Source organism: Amblyomma mixtum, chromosome 3 (genome assembly GCF_055824585.1).
Source record: "Amblyomma mixtum isolate Tamu chromosome 3, ASM5582458v1, whole genome shotgun sequence".
NCBI lineage: Eukaryota > Metazoa > Arthropoda > Arachnida > Ixodida > Ixodidae > Amblyomma > Amblyomma mixtum.
The window spans coordinates 187,957,337-187,975,180 of record NC_143014.1 but is presented as its reverse complement, the minus strand read 5'-3'; the positions used below and the strand labels follow the sequence as shown (position 1 = coordinate 187,975,180).

Genomic DNA, 17,844 nt, shown 5'->3' with positions numbered 1-17,844 from the left:
GGATTTTAACGCGGCAGTTCGAACTCAGCCAATTTATTTGCTGGTGCGAGGCGGAAGGCGATTGAGCACCTTGGGTGGTGACAATAAGAAATCGCAAAGCGCGCAAACTTCGCAAATGCCACGTCCGTACGTTCTCTAAATACAACCGAAAAGGCTTTATTGCTTTGCAGGCTTTCAGGCGAGGTGATAGGACGACACAGCGCAGCACAGCGCGTCCCCGGCTCGAAAAAAAAAAAAGAGAGAAAGAGATGGTTTTTATGATGTTTCCACTGCTGAAAGAAAGTTGAAACGCGAAGGAGAAAAAAAAAAAGAGTCCAAGCTGTGGGAAACCTTGGCTAAACATCCACCTTTTTTTTCGCGCTCGCTCACCCGCACACGCACATAAAAGTAGAGGGAAAGATAACAAGCACACTCAAGTTCAGGAACACGGACACTCGAAGACATCGACTTCCGCCCCCCCCCCCCCCCCCCCCGCGTTTGTTGAGCGCTGAAGTGCTGCGCGATGTCCAGCGGGAGCACCTCCTCTGGCCTCCTCTACACTAGACACATCTCCCCACGGGAGCACGAAAAGCGACTCTGTAGCGGTAGCGAGTCTCCAGCGCGACCCACGAATTCAGTCGAAAGAAAACAAGGGCGATGTTCTTCGGTGAGGAGTTTTGCGTCGTTTGCTTCTGTCCTGCTTATGCTTTTATTTCGAGAGATCCGCGAACGAGGACGTTTTTCTAACGGAGCGTAAGCATCGATGTCATGGCTTGCGCAGAACGAACCGGCTATGTCAGCAAAACGGGACTTATTAGGACAGAAGGCGTTTTCTATTTTCACTGGCAATAGTAACCCACACGGGTTGTTTAGGTTACGCAGTTTCTCACTGACGCAAAAGTTATTTTTGCTTGCCTTTTCAAAATATCAACGTTTTACTCCTTTCGGTACAGCTGTAAGTTCGGAATTAAGTAAAACTCGGGCCTTTTACCCTTTTGCTGAAAAAATATAAGTGGGTAAAATAGAAAGAGACGCCGCGGCACCTCACGAGGTGGCAGGTGTGACCCTGCTCGCGGCACGCCCGCATTCTGATGAAAGCGGAATGCGGAAATATTCCTGAACTTGGATTTCGGGACACGTTAAACAACCACAGGTGATCGAAATTAATTCCGAGACCTAAGCTAGACTGTGTGCCGTAGCCATGGCGTATCAATGGCGTGTAGCGTACATTGGTTACGTAAATAGTAGAATTAAACCATACGCTGGTTTCAACTGTACGCTAAAAAGTATGAGCGGAGAAAACCAGAAAATGTTTCTTGGAAATGAATTAGCGAGTAACATGTGCGAGTAACAGTAGTTGTGCACTTGTCAGGAGTCGCAAAGATACGAAAACTCGTAAACATCCAGGCAAGCAAAGCACCAAAAGCGTTAGTGATTGGTGGTGGATATCCGCGATGCTGTCCAAACGAGCTACCTACATTCAGAAAGCAACCGATGGAGACTGAGATTGAGATTATAGTCCCAAAAACAAAAGATGGCGAATGTTTGCAACCATGCCGTATTCTTTGGCAGCTATAATGATGAGAAGGGAGACCCACTAGAAATACAAGACACTATGATAGACCATGTGAGAACTTATAAGTATCTAGGTGTATGGCTAAGTGAAGGGAAAAAATATCTGGAAAAGCACGAGAGGATTCTGAAGGATAAAGGAAAAAGGAATTCAGACAATATGAAGCACAGAGTACTATGGAACTATAATAGGTATGAGGTAGTTAGAGGGGTATGGAAGGGAATCATGGTACCGGGCCTCACATTTGGAAATGCAGTCCTGTGCATGAAATCAGAAGTACAGTCAGGGCTAGAGGTCAGACAAGGAAGTGTAGGAAAGCTAGCCTTGGGAGCCCATGGGAACACTCCGAATGAGGGAGTCCAGGGAGATATGGGTTGGGCGTCGTTCGAGGTTCGGGAGGCCATCAGCAAACTTAAATATGATCAGAGACTAACTCAAATGGAGGAAACAAGATGGGCAAAAAAGGTGTACAAGTATCTGTACATGAAAAGTATTAACACAAAATGTACTAATAGAACCCGAAAGCTAAGAACGAAGTATTCACGGGTGAGGGATGGGACGCAACAAAATACTAACGTGAAAGCGGAGGTAAAGGAGACGGAAAGAAAGATGTGGAAAGAAAAAATGCAGGAAAAATCGGCGCTAGGCATATATAGGACACGAAAACAGGACATCAAAAAAGAGCGATTATTCGATAATTCGCGGGGCAGTTCACTGCTTTTTGAGGTTAGGACAGGGACTCTGAGAACAAAAACGTATAGGTCCAAATTTGAAGAAGTGGATATTTTGTGCTCTGCTTGTAAAACGGAAACGGAGACCATAGAGCACTTGGTTTTGAGGTGCGCAGAACTCCGCCCAGCCCTCCCAGAGGGGGCAGCAACGGCCATAGAGATAGCGCTGGGATTTACTGGGGAGGACGGGCGAGTGGATGGGAAAAGCGTGACGTTGACGAAGGGGAGGTTGGAGGATTGGTGGCGGAAATCAAGGGAGGGGTGAATTTCAAGGGGAAAAGGATAGATAGATTAGACATTGTAAGAGCGAAAGGGAAATAAAGGGAATAGAAAGATAAATTAACAATGGGGGAAGTATAGACTAGGTGGCGAAAGCTACCACCCGGTAGCGTGTTCGCCAAATGCAGCCGGTACAGCCAGCGATGACAGCGCCGCCCACCGGCAGGTAGCAGCCACATTAAGGCTGGTTATAAATATTCATTCAGAACGACAGCTTGACATCGCTGCTATGGCGCAGTGGATTAGAGGCTCGTTTTGCCTATGGAAGGTCAGCCGTTCGACTCCGCTCTCTGTACTGTAGTTTTATTGTTTTTTTTAATTTCATTTTTTTCAATTATTTCCCTTTTAGGTCGCAAATCGTGATGCTTAGTGGCATATAACGCCGTTTAAGAGGATTTATTATCCCTTTTAGGTAAGGCGTAGTGACAATCTTCAGTCACCGTGATCAATTCACCGTGGTTTCAAGCCTTGCGCTGTACAGGCTGCAGTTGGCGAATACGCCACCCGGTACAAAGGGTAAAGCCATTATCATCCATCCATCTATCCATCCATCCATCCATCCATTCATCCAGCTCTGAGACTTTACAGAGCTCCACTTCATCATAGTTTGCATCGCATAGTTTTTTTTATTATTAAATCGTATTATTCTTTGAGGAGATTTATTTTTCCTTCAAAAAAAATAAAAGCATGCTCACTGGTGGACGCCCTTCCTGTCGCATCGGTGTTATAGCATAAACACTTTCAATGCCTGCCTCTTTATGCAAGCACGATGGCGCGTTGAAATCACAGTTTCAGCAGGGCGCCTTTGATCCCATTTCTCTCCTCCAGAGATAGAAATTTAGTGAGGCAAAAAATTGGTTGGCCAAGTTTTTCCAACGCCTGCCAGGTTTGACACGCTGTTGCACTCTTGCCCTCCTTTTGTTTCAAACAAAATTTATTTTTTCTTTAATTGTCGCAAATTTATTCACAAGATCCAGGCACACTATGCAAAAGAAACGGCAATGGATTCACTAAAAAAACGCTATTTTTTTAACCAACAGTAAAATCGATCATAAAAGGTAATACAGCTAAGCTCAGCTGCGGTTACATTGGTAATTAATGGTAATTAATGGAAAAACATATAGACCGAAAATAAATTCCAAGGCTCGGCGTTCCAAAGGCCCCACAGGATTGTTGTGACCTACACTGTACGCCGCGGTTCCGAAGAAATTTAGGTAATTTTCTTGGAATGCGAAGGTATTTTCGAATTTAAAGTACCGTGGGCTCACTTATTCGATCACTGCAGCTTCCGACGATGCTACGGCCTAGAGTAAATTTGCGTTGCAGAGCTCAGAGACCAAACGTCTCGGCTACCACAGCAAGGAAATGATGGAAATAGGCTGTTCAAGCTGGTGCTTATCACCGCTACCAGGGCTACCTCGTTAACAACGTCCCGCCTGCTGCATTATTCTTGTCCATACTGTACTACTGGCTAGTGCTTTGAAAGGATTTTATGCACTGGACAGCGGACTTGGAGAATCCTTCTTCTGGGCCTCACGTCCTGCCTTGGTCGGTAGGCAATAATGAGACACGTGAGAGCAGTGTCTTGCTCCTTTTTTATCGCGAATTTAACTGTATAGTGCAGAGTATGCTTAAGTTAACACTCTAAGGCACTTCAGGGGTCGAAAAGTTTGTGTTGAATCGAGATGATAAACGGCGTCTAAAAGGGTCAACATACGTTCCCCTTTCTTTTGTAAAAAGGCTTGCTTAGCCTATTTAAGCTCATAGATAAAGACACTCATGAGTAGAAAGGAATAAAACTGGAACCGAGAAAGTAAAAAAGCGAGCACTTGCATGAGACAAAAGATTTGACGGCCAGCTATCAAAAAAAAAAACAATAAAGTGTGAGGAAACAGGACAAGAACTGGACGTACCTCCGTGAACGATTATTTTTTGGGTCGGTGCATTCAAGTTCAAGTTGGTCGCTTTTATAGTGGAGCCGCGCGTGTCTCATCGGTCAGCCCCCGCACAACTTTGTCCCTGTCGCAGTCCCCACCACTGGCTAGCCAGTGCTGATTGCAGCGGCCACGTAGGACGGCACCCCAAAGGGATTGTGCAGTCAGCGTCGAAATGACGCAACTGATGTTCCCTCCATCTTTCTTTTCTCTTCTTTCTCCCTCGCTGTCGCTTGCCGCAGTGGCTGGCTGAAGTTTCACGACAAGAGGAAATGAGGAGGGAGCCAGACACAAACCAATCAATGCACAAGTGGAGAATGGGAAATGAAAGAAACTCATTTCAGCGCACAAGAACCATCAGCGCGAACAGCAGGCCGTCGAAACTAGAGAGATGAGAGGGCACAAAAAATACTTTCACCAAAACTGGGAGGGGGGGGGGGGGGGGGGGGGACGAATATACAGCAACGAACACGAATTTACACTGAGGTCTGAAATAAACCGTTTAACTGAATGAAACGTGAGATGTGAGCTAACGCTGATGGTCCTTACTGCCAGGAGAGACAGGAATGAACGTCGGAAATCAACACTCGCGCGTGACCGAGGTGTGGCAACTTTGAGCACAGGCAGCACCGCTAGTGTAGGCGGGAAAGTGGCCGACAGAAGAGGTTTTCGTAAAGCACAGGAGTCGCTGCAACAGCGTTCGTGACATTCATAACAATATGCGCAATGCAAAATGTGCGATTCAATCAAAAATTCCTTTCTATGAAGCAAAATAGGATATCACGAAGAGCAGTGCTCTCGCATCTTACGCGCCTCCTTGCTAATCTTCGTTCTTTTTTTTTAATGCGAAAGCATAATATGCTACATGCGAAGGAAAACCAGTCATCAGAAGAAGTCCGCACAAAATGTGGACACGGGAAGTGGTACCTGTCACGTGACCTCGTTCGAAAAAAAAAGTTCTCGGACATCAGGGTTTGAACCCAGGTCCTTCGCGTGCCATGCGGGCACGCAACGCATATGTCACGAAGGGTCTGTTTTTTTTTTATTATTACTGGAAGTACACCCACCCTGACAGGTTGCCAGCCCGACTTAACCAGGTTGCATCCTGCAACCCGTCGCCACAAGGAGCCGTTGGTTCAAGCGGGTTAGAGAGGCACGAAGTGAACGCGTTGTGTTGTGTTGTGTTGTGTTGTGTTGTGTTGTGTACGACGGTAAAGTGTGTTGGGCATGTGTAGTGATGTTAGACAACGATGACCTGCTAAAAAAAATTTCTGGCGTCATCCAAGGCTCACGTGATAAGTGTCACGTGACAACGATGACTTGCAAAAGAAAGCTGCTGACGTTGAAATGAAAATGCTTTTGCATTTATCCAATGCAGCAGACTGCAATGCTCTCCAAGTTTTTATTGTTTAGGGGTGCGGGGGTGGGTTGTGAGTTATGTTAGGTATTATTCATTAGAGAGGCGATTTACGCATGTAGCACGTCGAGAAAAACGTACGACTAGCGCGCGAATCTTACCTGCCTGGCCGTCGTTGATGAGCGCATGAAGAATCAGGAAATCGATCCCACACCAGATAGCCTACAACGTTCGCCGACGGCACACGCCCAGCACGGCCGACTATCTGTTCTCAACCGAGAAGTGAAGACCGCACTGTAGAGCGAGCGCCCTCTGTAATTTGAATCTGTTGCGCCAGCGGTGCAAGCCACAGGAGCGTCGAAGCCGCGCTTTCAAATTAAAGGAAATTGTTACAAATGGTGTCGCGCCATTTTTGACGACGGGCGCCCCGCAGGGGAAGATTAGACTCGGAGCTTAAGCCGCGGTTCCTTGGCCGCATTTCGCAATGTTCTCCTCGTTTTTTCTTTTTTTTTTCTGGATCCAGCTGTAGCGCTACGTCACTCTTGTGGCGTATTACCCGCTCTTGCAAGGCCCCTACCTTTACTCGAACTTGTTACGCATCAAACAAAAAAGATGACTGCATCGCCATCTCGTGGTGACTGCGGTGCGTGCCGGTCAGTGGACTGATGCGCTTCGGAGTGTGCGGGCTCCCTCGATCGTCCCCATCGGCAAATGATTGGACTGAAGAGCGCGTGTGCCGTTCAATCTGGCGAGAAAAATGCGGCTAAATCGCCTGATGCCATAAGCCCCGAATGAATGGTAACTGCCGGATATTTAGGCATCTTTGTATGGGCAACAGCTATTCAGTTCTTGCTTTATGCTGGGCGCAAGGAAGTGACACTGGAAAGGCAGCGCCCTAAGCGAGTAACAGGAACTGATGAGCCACATAAGCGTTTCAAAGAGGCACAGGCGCATGTCAGGGCCGCCACTTGCAGCCCCGCGCCGAGCGAAAACACCCAACTCCGGCGCCAAAGCAGCGGCGCGCGCAGCATCCCGTGGTGCTTTCCGTTTCGTAAGCGGGCGAACACCCAGCTTCACTGCCGCGCGTGGCAAAATCGTCTTCCTGCCGACAGTTCACTTTGGAGCCTCGCGAAAGACGCTGCTTCGGGACAGTGCGGCGAAGGTCACCTAAATTTGTCCCCCGTGACGCCAAGAGAAACAAGATTCCAAAAGCACTTTCGACCGAAAATGGGCGCCGAATCATGTATACGCCCAATGCAACGTCTCTTTGATCACGGTCTTAGCCATCGGCCCCGCAAATGGACAGCGACCTTTGTAGCGGGCAGGCACGCGCTGACAAGTCCGACAGAGTCAGACTGTTTCCTTAGCGGAAAGATTCTTCCGGGACGCACCGGAAACATCCAATTTCCGGCTCTGGTCCACCGGCGCCTCGTGCCTCGCCGGGCGCCCTGCTTTTGAACACACTGCGGAAGCGCGGCGGAAGGACAACCCGTAGTGTGCCGTGCTCGACGTATTGTGCGGCTGAATGTTGCTTGGCCTCTAAACGCAGACTTAATTTGGGCGAAACAGCGGGACCCTGTACGCGCCTCAGAACAGACGGGCGGAGATCGAGACTGAAGGCGCGAAGCTTCGCAGCCCGCTGCGTCAGTTAAAAGTTAGATTGGCCACGTTAGAGCCACGGCTAGAGCAGCGTGCTGGGCGAACAGAGAAGAATAAAAAGCACGGCTGTTGGGGCGGTCTTCTGCTTCTGATTAACTTTAAGTCGTTCTAATCTCTGCAGCATGGACGATCTGAGAAACTACGGGGACTTCGAACAAACAACGCTGTCACTCGGGCTTTAATTCCTGTTCTGGTTTTCTTGTTCATTTATCCCATAGCTCTATAGTAGTCGTGGTCCCTTTCCTGGCTCGTTCTTTTCCTTCTCAACCGAGTATGGCTCAGGGCGCCGAACTTTATACCACGGAAGCGACTAGCGTTACTTGCTACCTATACAGGAGACATCTGCAAGCGGCACATGACCAAAAGAATCAGTCGAAACCAAAGATCTTTTAGAATTTTCGCCCGCGTTGCGTCTCCTGAAATCCGCGGCTGCCGCGTGCACGCACGTGAGTGGTACAAAGTAAAAACGAAATCAATCTGAGAGGCTAGCGCCGACTGGCCGCTTGGCAGCGCCCGTGCGTCCCGAGATCTTGTTCGCCAAGAAGAATGCCCGGAATGCGATCAAGTGTCCGCTGATATAGACGGGGCCTTCATATAATTTTTAGGAAGACGCAACTCCCCTGGTAAATTTCCTTGATCGGTTACGGCATAACGTAGAGAAACCTAGAAATTTAAAAAAAATAGCCGTTCTCTTAAGCTCTGTCAGCCTGATGACATGCCCATGTAAATGCCTGCAGCTTTCAGTCTCAGCCATAGGTGGTTGCGCAGCATGCTTATTGTCGGCGTGCATAGTGTTTCGAGGTTTACGCACTTGCTCAACGGGCTGGGCAAGGAACGGCAAGTTACTCTTACCTCCTTTTCTTTATCACGCACGTGTTAGTTGCTGTTAGCGCTGATCAGTAAGAAGAAGGAAGCAGTGGGACTAAGGGCGGGGCGTGAAAAACACCCGATTTCATTTAGAAAGCTCATCTGAGAGAAAGTGCGGAGAAAAAAGTTGCTGCGCTATTTAATAACATAATAACAATAACATATATCACCGTATGTATTATGCAACGCCTTCTGTTTTATTTCTCGGTTCAGGCTTCGGCCCGAGTTTCAGCTATAGCAATGGCTCCGTTCGATGTTCTAATTAGTGCTGCGAGGATATAACTTCTCTATTACGATTCAGCAGTCACACGTGGATACAAAAGAACAAAATAAATGTGGATACAAAAGAAAAAAATAAATGGGCTCCAAGCACACGATGATGAAAATGCTGACAAAAAAAGTAAGACGGCGTTGCACGCCTCGAGCAGCTGAAAGGCTCAGCTGCCGCGAAACAGCGAGTTCACGAACTACAGCGTGCGCTGCGATCGATTTCGCCATCACCATGCGATCCTCGTCGCAGCAAAGCCTCTCGGTGCTGCAGCGCCTTCCTGATACGATAGAGAAGGCCAGTATGTCGTATAGAGCTTCACGCGTCTTTCGCCGCCGAAAATCGAACTTTGGACCAGGAACCACCATCCTGCTGAATGCCGAACTAAAGCTCGCTATCCGTCAACTGACCCCATCTCTTGCCCGACCCTTCTTCCTCCGTTTTTTCTCTTGCCCTAAACCTAGCTTCTAGCAGCACCCCAAGACTCGTTTCGCCCGCGATGATTCTTCGTCGCGAGCAAGCCCATGCCAACATTGATACATTGCTTGTTTACGCAGCAACGCAGTTTCATGGTGGAAAGCAACGACACACACGGTAGGCTAGCTTTGTTTAATTCTGGCATGTTCGTTGCGTCTTCGGTCCGGCAACACACGCGCGCATGTGGGGACGCCCGGCATCCGTATGTGTGGAACGTCCTGCGTGCACTGGCATGCGAGAGAAAGAGAGCAAAGTGAAACCAAATGCAGTGAGAGCAAGTTCTGGGTATATTGCGCGCAATTTTAGTGCCAAAAAAAGGGAAGGCAAATGAGTGGGTAGTAGCACCCTGAAAGCCCCGCGGTCATTTTTGTTCCTTCCATCAAAAATACAAGAAGGAGGCATCGTGTTCGTGCACCATTTCAAGACGAAACGCAATAACTCTAAGCGTCGCCCACGCACAAATAACGGCATTTTAAAAAGATGCCCGCAAGTAAAAGACAGGAAATGGCTACACTATCAGCGCGAACAAGGGTAAAATCTTGAGTGTGCGTAACCAGCTTCGAGCGTTGGAACGCGCTACCCTAGACGCGATTGGCAACCTTGTGTGGGCTGTGAGCAATATCTCCAGGGTCCTAGTTCTCAACGCTGTGGACGTGTGGTCACGTGCACGCTACTCGACTTGTTGCCAGACTTTCTCGTAATTAATTCAGCACGGGCACAAAAAGGCGAGCAGACACTCGCAGGTCTAGCCTCCGTTCCCCACTGCGCCGGCAACCAACACAGCATTACACTTAACCTAGATGTCCAACGTTGCCACGGGCAGGGCGTTTTTTTTTTTTTTTTAACACGTTCACTTTAGTGCGTGCCTCTTAACTCCCTGCTTTCTTTCTCTATCAGCGTGTGTAGCAAGAATGCGCCTTATAAATCAAAATTAAACGGCTGCAGAAAAAAAGCAGATTAGCTTGAACCATCTGCTGAGTAAAGGGCCTGGTTGGGATGTGAGCCGGAGAACAGGCCCGGCAAGGCTCCACAAATCAAGAAAGGATTTGTGGTAAAGATGGTGAGGCAATTCTTCTTGTCTCTTTCGCTTTTTTTTTTTTTTTGTCTTCAGCAGAAAATTTCAAGTGTAATGAACAAACCTGGCTTTGTCTTTCATAGTTGTTACTTGCCGAGTTCCGCTGAAATCGCGCAATATTCGTCGAGGCCACTGCTCCTCTAATTCCGCCCATTATTTATGCGAAAGAGTGAGGTGGGGCGCCTTTACATTTCAGCGTACAATGTTGCAAAGAGAGCTTCTCGCGCATGCCTAACTCTCAGCTCATTAGTAAAAAAGTCTTGGTTCAATAGCTCGATAGCAGATGGCAGAAGCCGAGGCGAGCACAGAACGAGTAGCGTACCTCGCACGGCGGACCCCCCGTGCTCTACGCACTTTTCCACTTACGAAACATAATTGCCAGATTAGGAGGATAGAGTTATTGAAATCCATCCCGCTTTTCTGGCGAGCTCTAGTTTCGGAGAATTCGTTTCGAATGAAAAATAATAAGCGCCTAGCGGAGCTTGAATTCCAAAAGACTCGTGCGCGCGAAGGAGCCAAAATAATAAGACGAAAGGATGCGCTACCCGCTGTGTTTCCTCTCCGTTTTTATTTTATTTTTATTTTTTTGTCTCCAGTTTTCTTCGCAAGGACATTATATCGAAGGCCGTACGGTCTTCGGGAAAATTCGCGCGCGTGCGAGAGGCTGCGTCTTTGACGACTACCTAGTCGTTATCATTACCATCGGGTGGAGAGAATGGTATTTGGAGAGCGGCTGAAATCAAAGCGCGAAGCGTACGTACGCGCAAGGGTGGCCAGCGTATACAAAGGCAGCAGGAGAGGGCGGGATTTCTCGATGCAGGTAATTGCAGCCGCTTCGCCGATCGCTCGCGCTCGGGTAATGAATCATCAACAAACTGCGATTCATTCGCAACTCTCGCATTATGAGAACGAGACAAGGGAATTTCTGCCACGCCATGCCAGCAAAGTGAAACTTTTGTGTTTCCTGCCGTGGCGAAAATGCGCGATGAATATCGGGAAAAAAAAGTGCATGGCTAGTGATAAAGCGGGCCGCGTCGTTTCTGACCGCGCTGTGCAGTGTCAGTCGAACATTGAACGCGATAATTGCATTTCGTGTTGTAGGTACGACAGTCATCTTTTTTTTTTTAAGAATTTAGAAGCAGAGGTGTGCGACTAATAATTACGATAGATAGGACGCTGCTTCTTTTTTCATGTACCCTTGTTCGTATTCAAGTAAAGCTATCCATTGATATAGTTGGTTTTTGCTGGCTTTGGGGCCGCACAAAGAAGCAGGAGTATTTTATTTCCTATTGTGCTATCGCAATGGATCCTCGCAATGTCAAGTCAGTTCACGCATTTCGGTGCTAAGGTGACGGTATGTTGGCTTAGAAGTCTAGATGTAATAAAATAATTGTTTCACCATAATTCTAAAGATATCAAGTAACGGAGGACTTCCACAGCCTTTTGATCTCCGATTACTAAAATCCCGCGTGAACGTGGGTTTTACCAGCATATTTCTTAAAGAAATGGGCTGTGCGGCTTTTGCAGCCCATTTCTTTTTTGCAGCCCATTTTATGGTTGCCAGCTATGCTGTGACATCACAGTGGCTGATCTGAGTCCCCTGGCCAGTTGTTGCGTTGTGTCTGCTCCGATAGCGGACTCAACGGGTAGCGAAGATCTAAGAAGTCGGGATGCAGGCATTCGGGCATCGCGGTTGACGCCGATGCAGAGACGGGTCGAGGAATGGAGAAACGTTACAGAGATTTATTTACATGGTGATCAAGGAGATTTCGGTTCTAAAAATAAGGGAGTGCCCTGTTCCTAGATGCATGGTTGGGGAATTTAATTCAATTAGAGACGACCAATCACTGTCGTTTGGGTCACGTGCCCAGTCTTCGAGAACCGCCCACCAGAACGTCCCCGACACACTCTCGCCACTTCCGGCAAAATGCGGTCCATGCTATTCTTGCTGCAATTATGACGAGCTCGGAAGGAGGTCCAAGTGGCGGCGAAGGTCAGACACCTGCACTGCACAGCTCCCCATGGGAACGGAATGCCGAAGCTTCGCTCGCGCATAGGGGTCCGCACAGGGCAAGAGGATAAGTCTCTTCAGAACCGCGAGTATACAGGCGCCGTTGCTCGCTGTAAACAACCTCTACCGCATCCGCCGTGAATCCCACAGAGCACCGCCGTCGTCGCCGAAACACGATACCATGCCGCTGTGGCCCAAGTGGATGGCCGTCATGAACCTTCCCAGGCAGCGGACGACCATTTCAACGCCGCGGTCTCGATGCACAGAGGAATTTGAAACGTAAGAGCACCGCGAACCCGTGGGAGCAGCCGGAAAAAATTTTCGCAAACAAGCGGACGTCCATCTGAAAACCACTGTCTCGAAGCTCAGAATATTTCGAAACGTAGCACTAGGCACAGTCTACGCGTCGTGTCTCCTGAATTGTTGATTAAACGAGTCGTCGTGGAATTTCTGCAAGAGTTGGAACCTACAGATACTTCGGAGGAATGAAGGTATTTAAGTAACAATTGTACACAAAACCTCCCGCGAAATATCAACATTTTCTCTTGACATTAGTCTTAGCTAGAACGTATCCGCACTGTGAAAATATATATATATATATATATATATATATATATATATATATATATATATATATATATATATATATATATATATATATATATATATATCTTCGGAAACAGGGTCATGTTTATTTAACATCATGACGATGATGGGTGCGCCGACAAAAAGCCAGTCAGAAGGCCTGACGAGGCCGACGCACCCCACAAAGGCATTGCAGTGGTACACAACATGGTAGCACTATCAGAGAAAAAAAAATACATAACAGATTTCGCATTATCTATACATCAATTCGGACTCCTTGTTTAGTTCATGCCGGAGAGTGTAGCTCAACATCTGATAACCATAATTTGTGTGGATTTTAGGTACAAACCATCTGAATGTAGTTCGTGTAGAGTACTTTGGTTCTTTGCATTGTAATCCTGACAGCTTTACCCGAGAGATATTGGTTCTGGTCCTACAGAAGCAGTAGTAAAACAAGGCTAAGCCTAACTCTAAATGAAACCGAATGCACGGACGTCCAAAGCTACGCCTGCAGCTTGTCGTTACTGGAGTCGAACTTTTTACGGATAGACCGCATGGAGGAGGTTGAAACGTGAAACTATTCGCTGCTTGCTTGGTAATTTCACCTCATTCGCGCGCGATTCCCGCAGTTTCGCTGTGGTAAGGACGTCGTTGTCACCGCCTTTCGCGGCGTGTGTGTGCACAACATTTAGTGCTCGATGACGTGCCTGTCATATTGCGGTGTGCCAACATACGAACACACGACCTTGGAATGAAAGACAAAAGCGTCGTTTTTCTGGCTACATACCGGGCTCTCTAAGAGAGCCGAGTAACGGCTGCCCCTGGTGCTTTTGAGTCGATTTCATCGCGGTCCACCCTTGGTCCTCGTCCACTTTCTAGTTTCCATGCGCATATATGGCCCCGAATGGGATGTGCTTTGAATATGCTTCACTCGTTATATATATATGCAATGAATGCCCGCACATGTCATTTCAAAGCAAAGTAAAGTAGGCTGTCGCTGCAGCCGAGAAATGGATGAATATAATGCAAACGGCACTCGGGTGGATTCTCACCGTTCGGAAATTTCGGGATTGTACAGCGTGTGTACCTGCACACTCGCCTTTTCTTATGGAATAGCTATTAAATGGTGCCAACTTCAGTTGTGCACATGTTCTAGGCTCCCCTTTCCCTGAGTCTACGCCACAGAGAGGGAAATTCTGTTGGCAGTCGCAGTTTTATAAACGTATTGGCCGAATTGCAATCGTTCCTGAAGGTGCAGCATTCGTAAGCTATACGCGGTAGGAATCTACTGAATTGGTAGTTTTGTCTGGCCGCAGTTGTCGTTTGCCACTTGTGCCGCCATTTCTCGTCCATTTAGAGCTAGCGGAATGCTGCTATGAGGGTCCAAACTCTTATTCGAGACCGCGTGATCCTTTAGCGAAAGCTCTTTGCCGTATCAGCCCGATAGCATAGGGGTACCTAAATATGACGTGACGCCAGCGATTTCGGACGCGACAGCATGCTTAATGCGGCGAGCATATTAACTGAGGCAAAAGGTGACTTACACACTTTGCTACAACGACTCTTGGTCTTACAGACTGTGCCATATGGCATCTAGCAGAAGTGCAAAATTACTTTGTCTAGAAGGCGCTGCACTAGCTGCCCGAAACAGGCAGTCTCGTCCTTCATACACCCCTATCTCCACTTCCTCGAGGGGGCATGCAACTTCGCACAGAATTCGCTCTCCCACAGGCATTCGCTTCTTGTTTCTTTTCTACAGGTGACTTTCAGCAGCTGCGCCCGTGCTTCCTGCTGAGAGGCACTAATGGCCGTGCGTAGTGGCCGCAAGAGGTCTGCCGTCCGTGATAACGACAACACAGACGTACTCTCCCAAACTATCCGTCTCGGTAGACTCACGCACGCAAGCGGTGCGCGCGATACTGCATACTTCTTTCACGTCATCGAGAATGGTCGCCCAGGCCCAAATGCCAGAGTTACTCTGTACCTGCGAAGTGCGCGAAAGTGAAAGTGCGCTCGTTATCCTTGGCATTTGTGCTCATCTAAGGAAAAGCGAACACAGAGGAAACCAGTGGGATAAGCATAAAAGACAAACCATTCCTTGTCACGCTTGCTTTAACCTTGTCAGACCCTATCAAATTTTCGGCCTGCCAGCGTTAATCTAACTACTTATCTCAAGCGTTGGCCGTACCATGACCGTCCACACAAAATCTGGCAGCCATAGGTCCAACAGTTCATTCCTTATGAGTTTTCTCCGTGGTCTCTGCTACGGGCTTCTGGGCCTACGCAAATGTCCAACAATGTTTCATGGCGTATATTTAGTTAAATGCACGCATGATAGAATACGTATTTAAATCAAAATTACAAGCACGAGAAAAACTATGAGAGTCTTGGAAGCTCTTTCGCCGCTGGGAGCAGAAATCTGGTTTAGACAAATCAACTATTTTGGGAGGCTACTCAGAGCGCGCCTATTGTTTTACACTTGACAAGCTGACTACATGGAAGCACAGTGAGGACTCTTGGACTTCCAATGGCTGCGGTACTGATGCGTTTTTTTAAAGAATTCCGTAAAAGGCATTTGTGCTTTGTAGTGTAACAGGGGTCAAATGAGGTTAAAATGATCCTTCCTTTCCCCGCATGTGACATTGCTTGAAAGCAATACGAGGCATCAGGCCTGTTGCGTTCACTTTTTTTTTTCTCACTCGTAGTCGCGCCGAGAATAGTCAGGTGCGTAAGATTCTTTCTGTGAACAGATTTTTCCATGCGCTACTTATGATCGTGACGATATTTGCAGCTAGATAAGATAAGTTTCATGAAGAAATAGGTCTAGAACTGCCAGCTAATACAGAATCGTCACCGCAGCGCTAACCTAGTCACAAAAAAAAAATCAATCGTGCCCTGAAACGGGAACGTTCGAAATTGAAAAGGTGATGATTCAAAGAACCGATACGCATCACTGCGCGTATTCATTTCATAGACTTTATGAGTATTTTGCCCGTATGCAGTAGAAAGAGATCTTATTAAGGGCAGTACTGACTCTTCGTGAGTATTGCAACGTAAGTCGTAACAAATTGCTCCGGGTCTAATTCCAGGGAAGTATCGACGGAATGCAAGGACTAGCTCACAGAAATTGGATGTCGGGTTATATATATATTTTTTTTAATGTTGGAGAAAATTTTCCGACGACGTGCGTTGTGTAGCAGTAGTGCCTCTATCGCTCTCCTTTCTCCCTTTTATTACGGCCAGTCATTCATTTTTCCGCACACGCCATCCGTTTGATGCTATCCGCCTACCAAGAGTCGGCATGGCGACAAGGCTTTGGGCTGACGCAGCATTTGAGGCAAAAATGAAAGGAGAAAAGGGTGAAATCAGTTCTCTTGCATCGAATAAAAGGAACAGGTCTTTTTTTTTTCTGCATAAACGACTTCCCTAATTTTATGACGCAAAACATAAGGGGGCTTGTACGTTTTTTGTACAGTCGGAGACCAAGTAAAAAACTGATAAAAGAAACAATTACTTGATCTTTCAAGCAAACGAAAAGTTCTTGGAGGGACTTTAAGTTAATGAAATGCTCTTACCTTTAGCGTCTTTACAAGAATTTATAAATCTCTTCTCATTTGTGCTCGGCGTTCGTTTGTAGCCTCTGGTTTATGACGTAGCTACCGTAGTGCATCACTGTTTTTGAAGGTTGGTGCGTTCGGAGTTCGTTCAAAAAGAAATGTAACTGCGGTGCTCTCAGCAGGCTTTTATGTTGTTTCTCTTTTAGCGAATAGCGGTATCCTACAACCGCGTCAAATGGCGCCGACAATCTGAAACAGTGCACCATTGCATATACATTACCACGACATTTGGTAAATTCTAGAGGCCCGTGTACTGTGCGATGTCAGTGCATGTTAAATAACCCCAGATGGAAGAAATTTCCGGAGCCCTCCACTACGGCGTCCCTCATAGCCTGAGTCGCTTTGGGACGTTAAACCCCATAAACCAAACCAAACCGAAAAGGAACACAAGCCCCAAAGCAGCAAGAGTATCGAAAACACGCAACCACGTTTTAATAGCAGCACGTAATCAAATTTCTAAGCGTGCGTAGCAATAAATTTCATCGATAATAAATCGAGCAATAAATCGACCAATAAATTTCATCGAAATTTCATCGCTGGCTTTTCCCGAAGCTCGCTCGGCATAGCACCGGCGGCTTAGGCTTCAACGAGAATGCATCGCAAGATTTCTATGAAAGGCAATCGTCGCTCAAGGTATTGTCATTTGCTTACAGAGCCTTCGAGTAACATGGCCTAAAAAAACTACAGGGATCAAAATGACTTTGTAGTAACTGATGCGAAATCCCCTGCCCATAGTGTCGTGACGTTCTTTTATCAGTTCTTTTTATTTTCTCATGCAAGAAAAAAATGCAAAGCCTGTCCAATGGTAAAGGAGCTTACTCGAAAGAGCGTGTTTTCACCAAGTTGTGGTATCATGACGCGACCTCTTCAAGGTTTATTTAATGCGCTCATCCCGCGTTAAAAACAACACTGATCAGTGGTGCGCAAGCCACGCAGAGTTCCTTCCGTTTTCTTGTTGCTTGGAGTTCGTTCTTAACTTCTTCGTATTTACTTTTAACTATTATAACCGCATTTTAATGTTATTTCCCTGCTGCAACTTTTATCTATACCTGTAAATTGGCCTGGCGAGCAACGCCAGAGCCACAGCACAACTGATAAAAGGGCGGGCGTAGCAGAGTGCTAAATAAAAACGCGTGCTTTACGAAAAAACGACGTCGCCTGTGCAAAGCCCAGCCAAATGTTTATTAGAGGGCGTTTAGTAAGTTCTAAGCCTGACACAGAATTGAGACCATTTGAACCAAATATTTTTAGCGCACCCGTCAAAACGTTAATACAAGCCATATATTGTTTTCTCAATTCTCTGGCTGTTGAAGATTTAAAAAGAAACAGTATTCCTGATCCCATAGCACCCTAAACATTGTCACATGCCTATCAACCACACACTACACCTTTCACTCTGCAACACATTTCCTCAGTGATGATTTCAACAATG

At 47.0% G+C, this 17,844-nt stretch overlaps 1 protein-coding gene across 1 annotated transcript in view; it reads left to right on the top strand.

Annotated features, from left to right (window-relative positions):
* LOC149353024 (phosrestin-2-like) overlaps positions 1-17,844 on the top strand; it is a 470,558-nt gene that overhangs the window by 433,856 nt on the left and 18,858 nt on the right. The window lies entirely within an intron of this gene.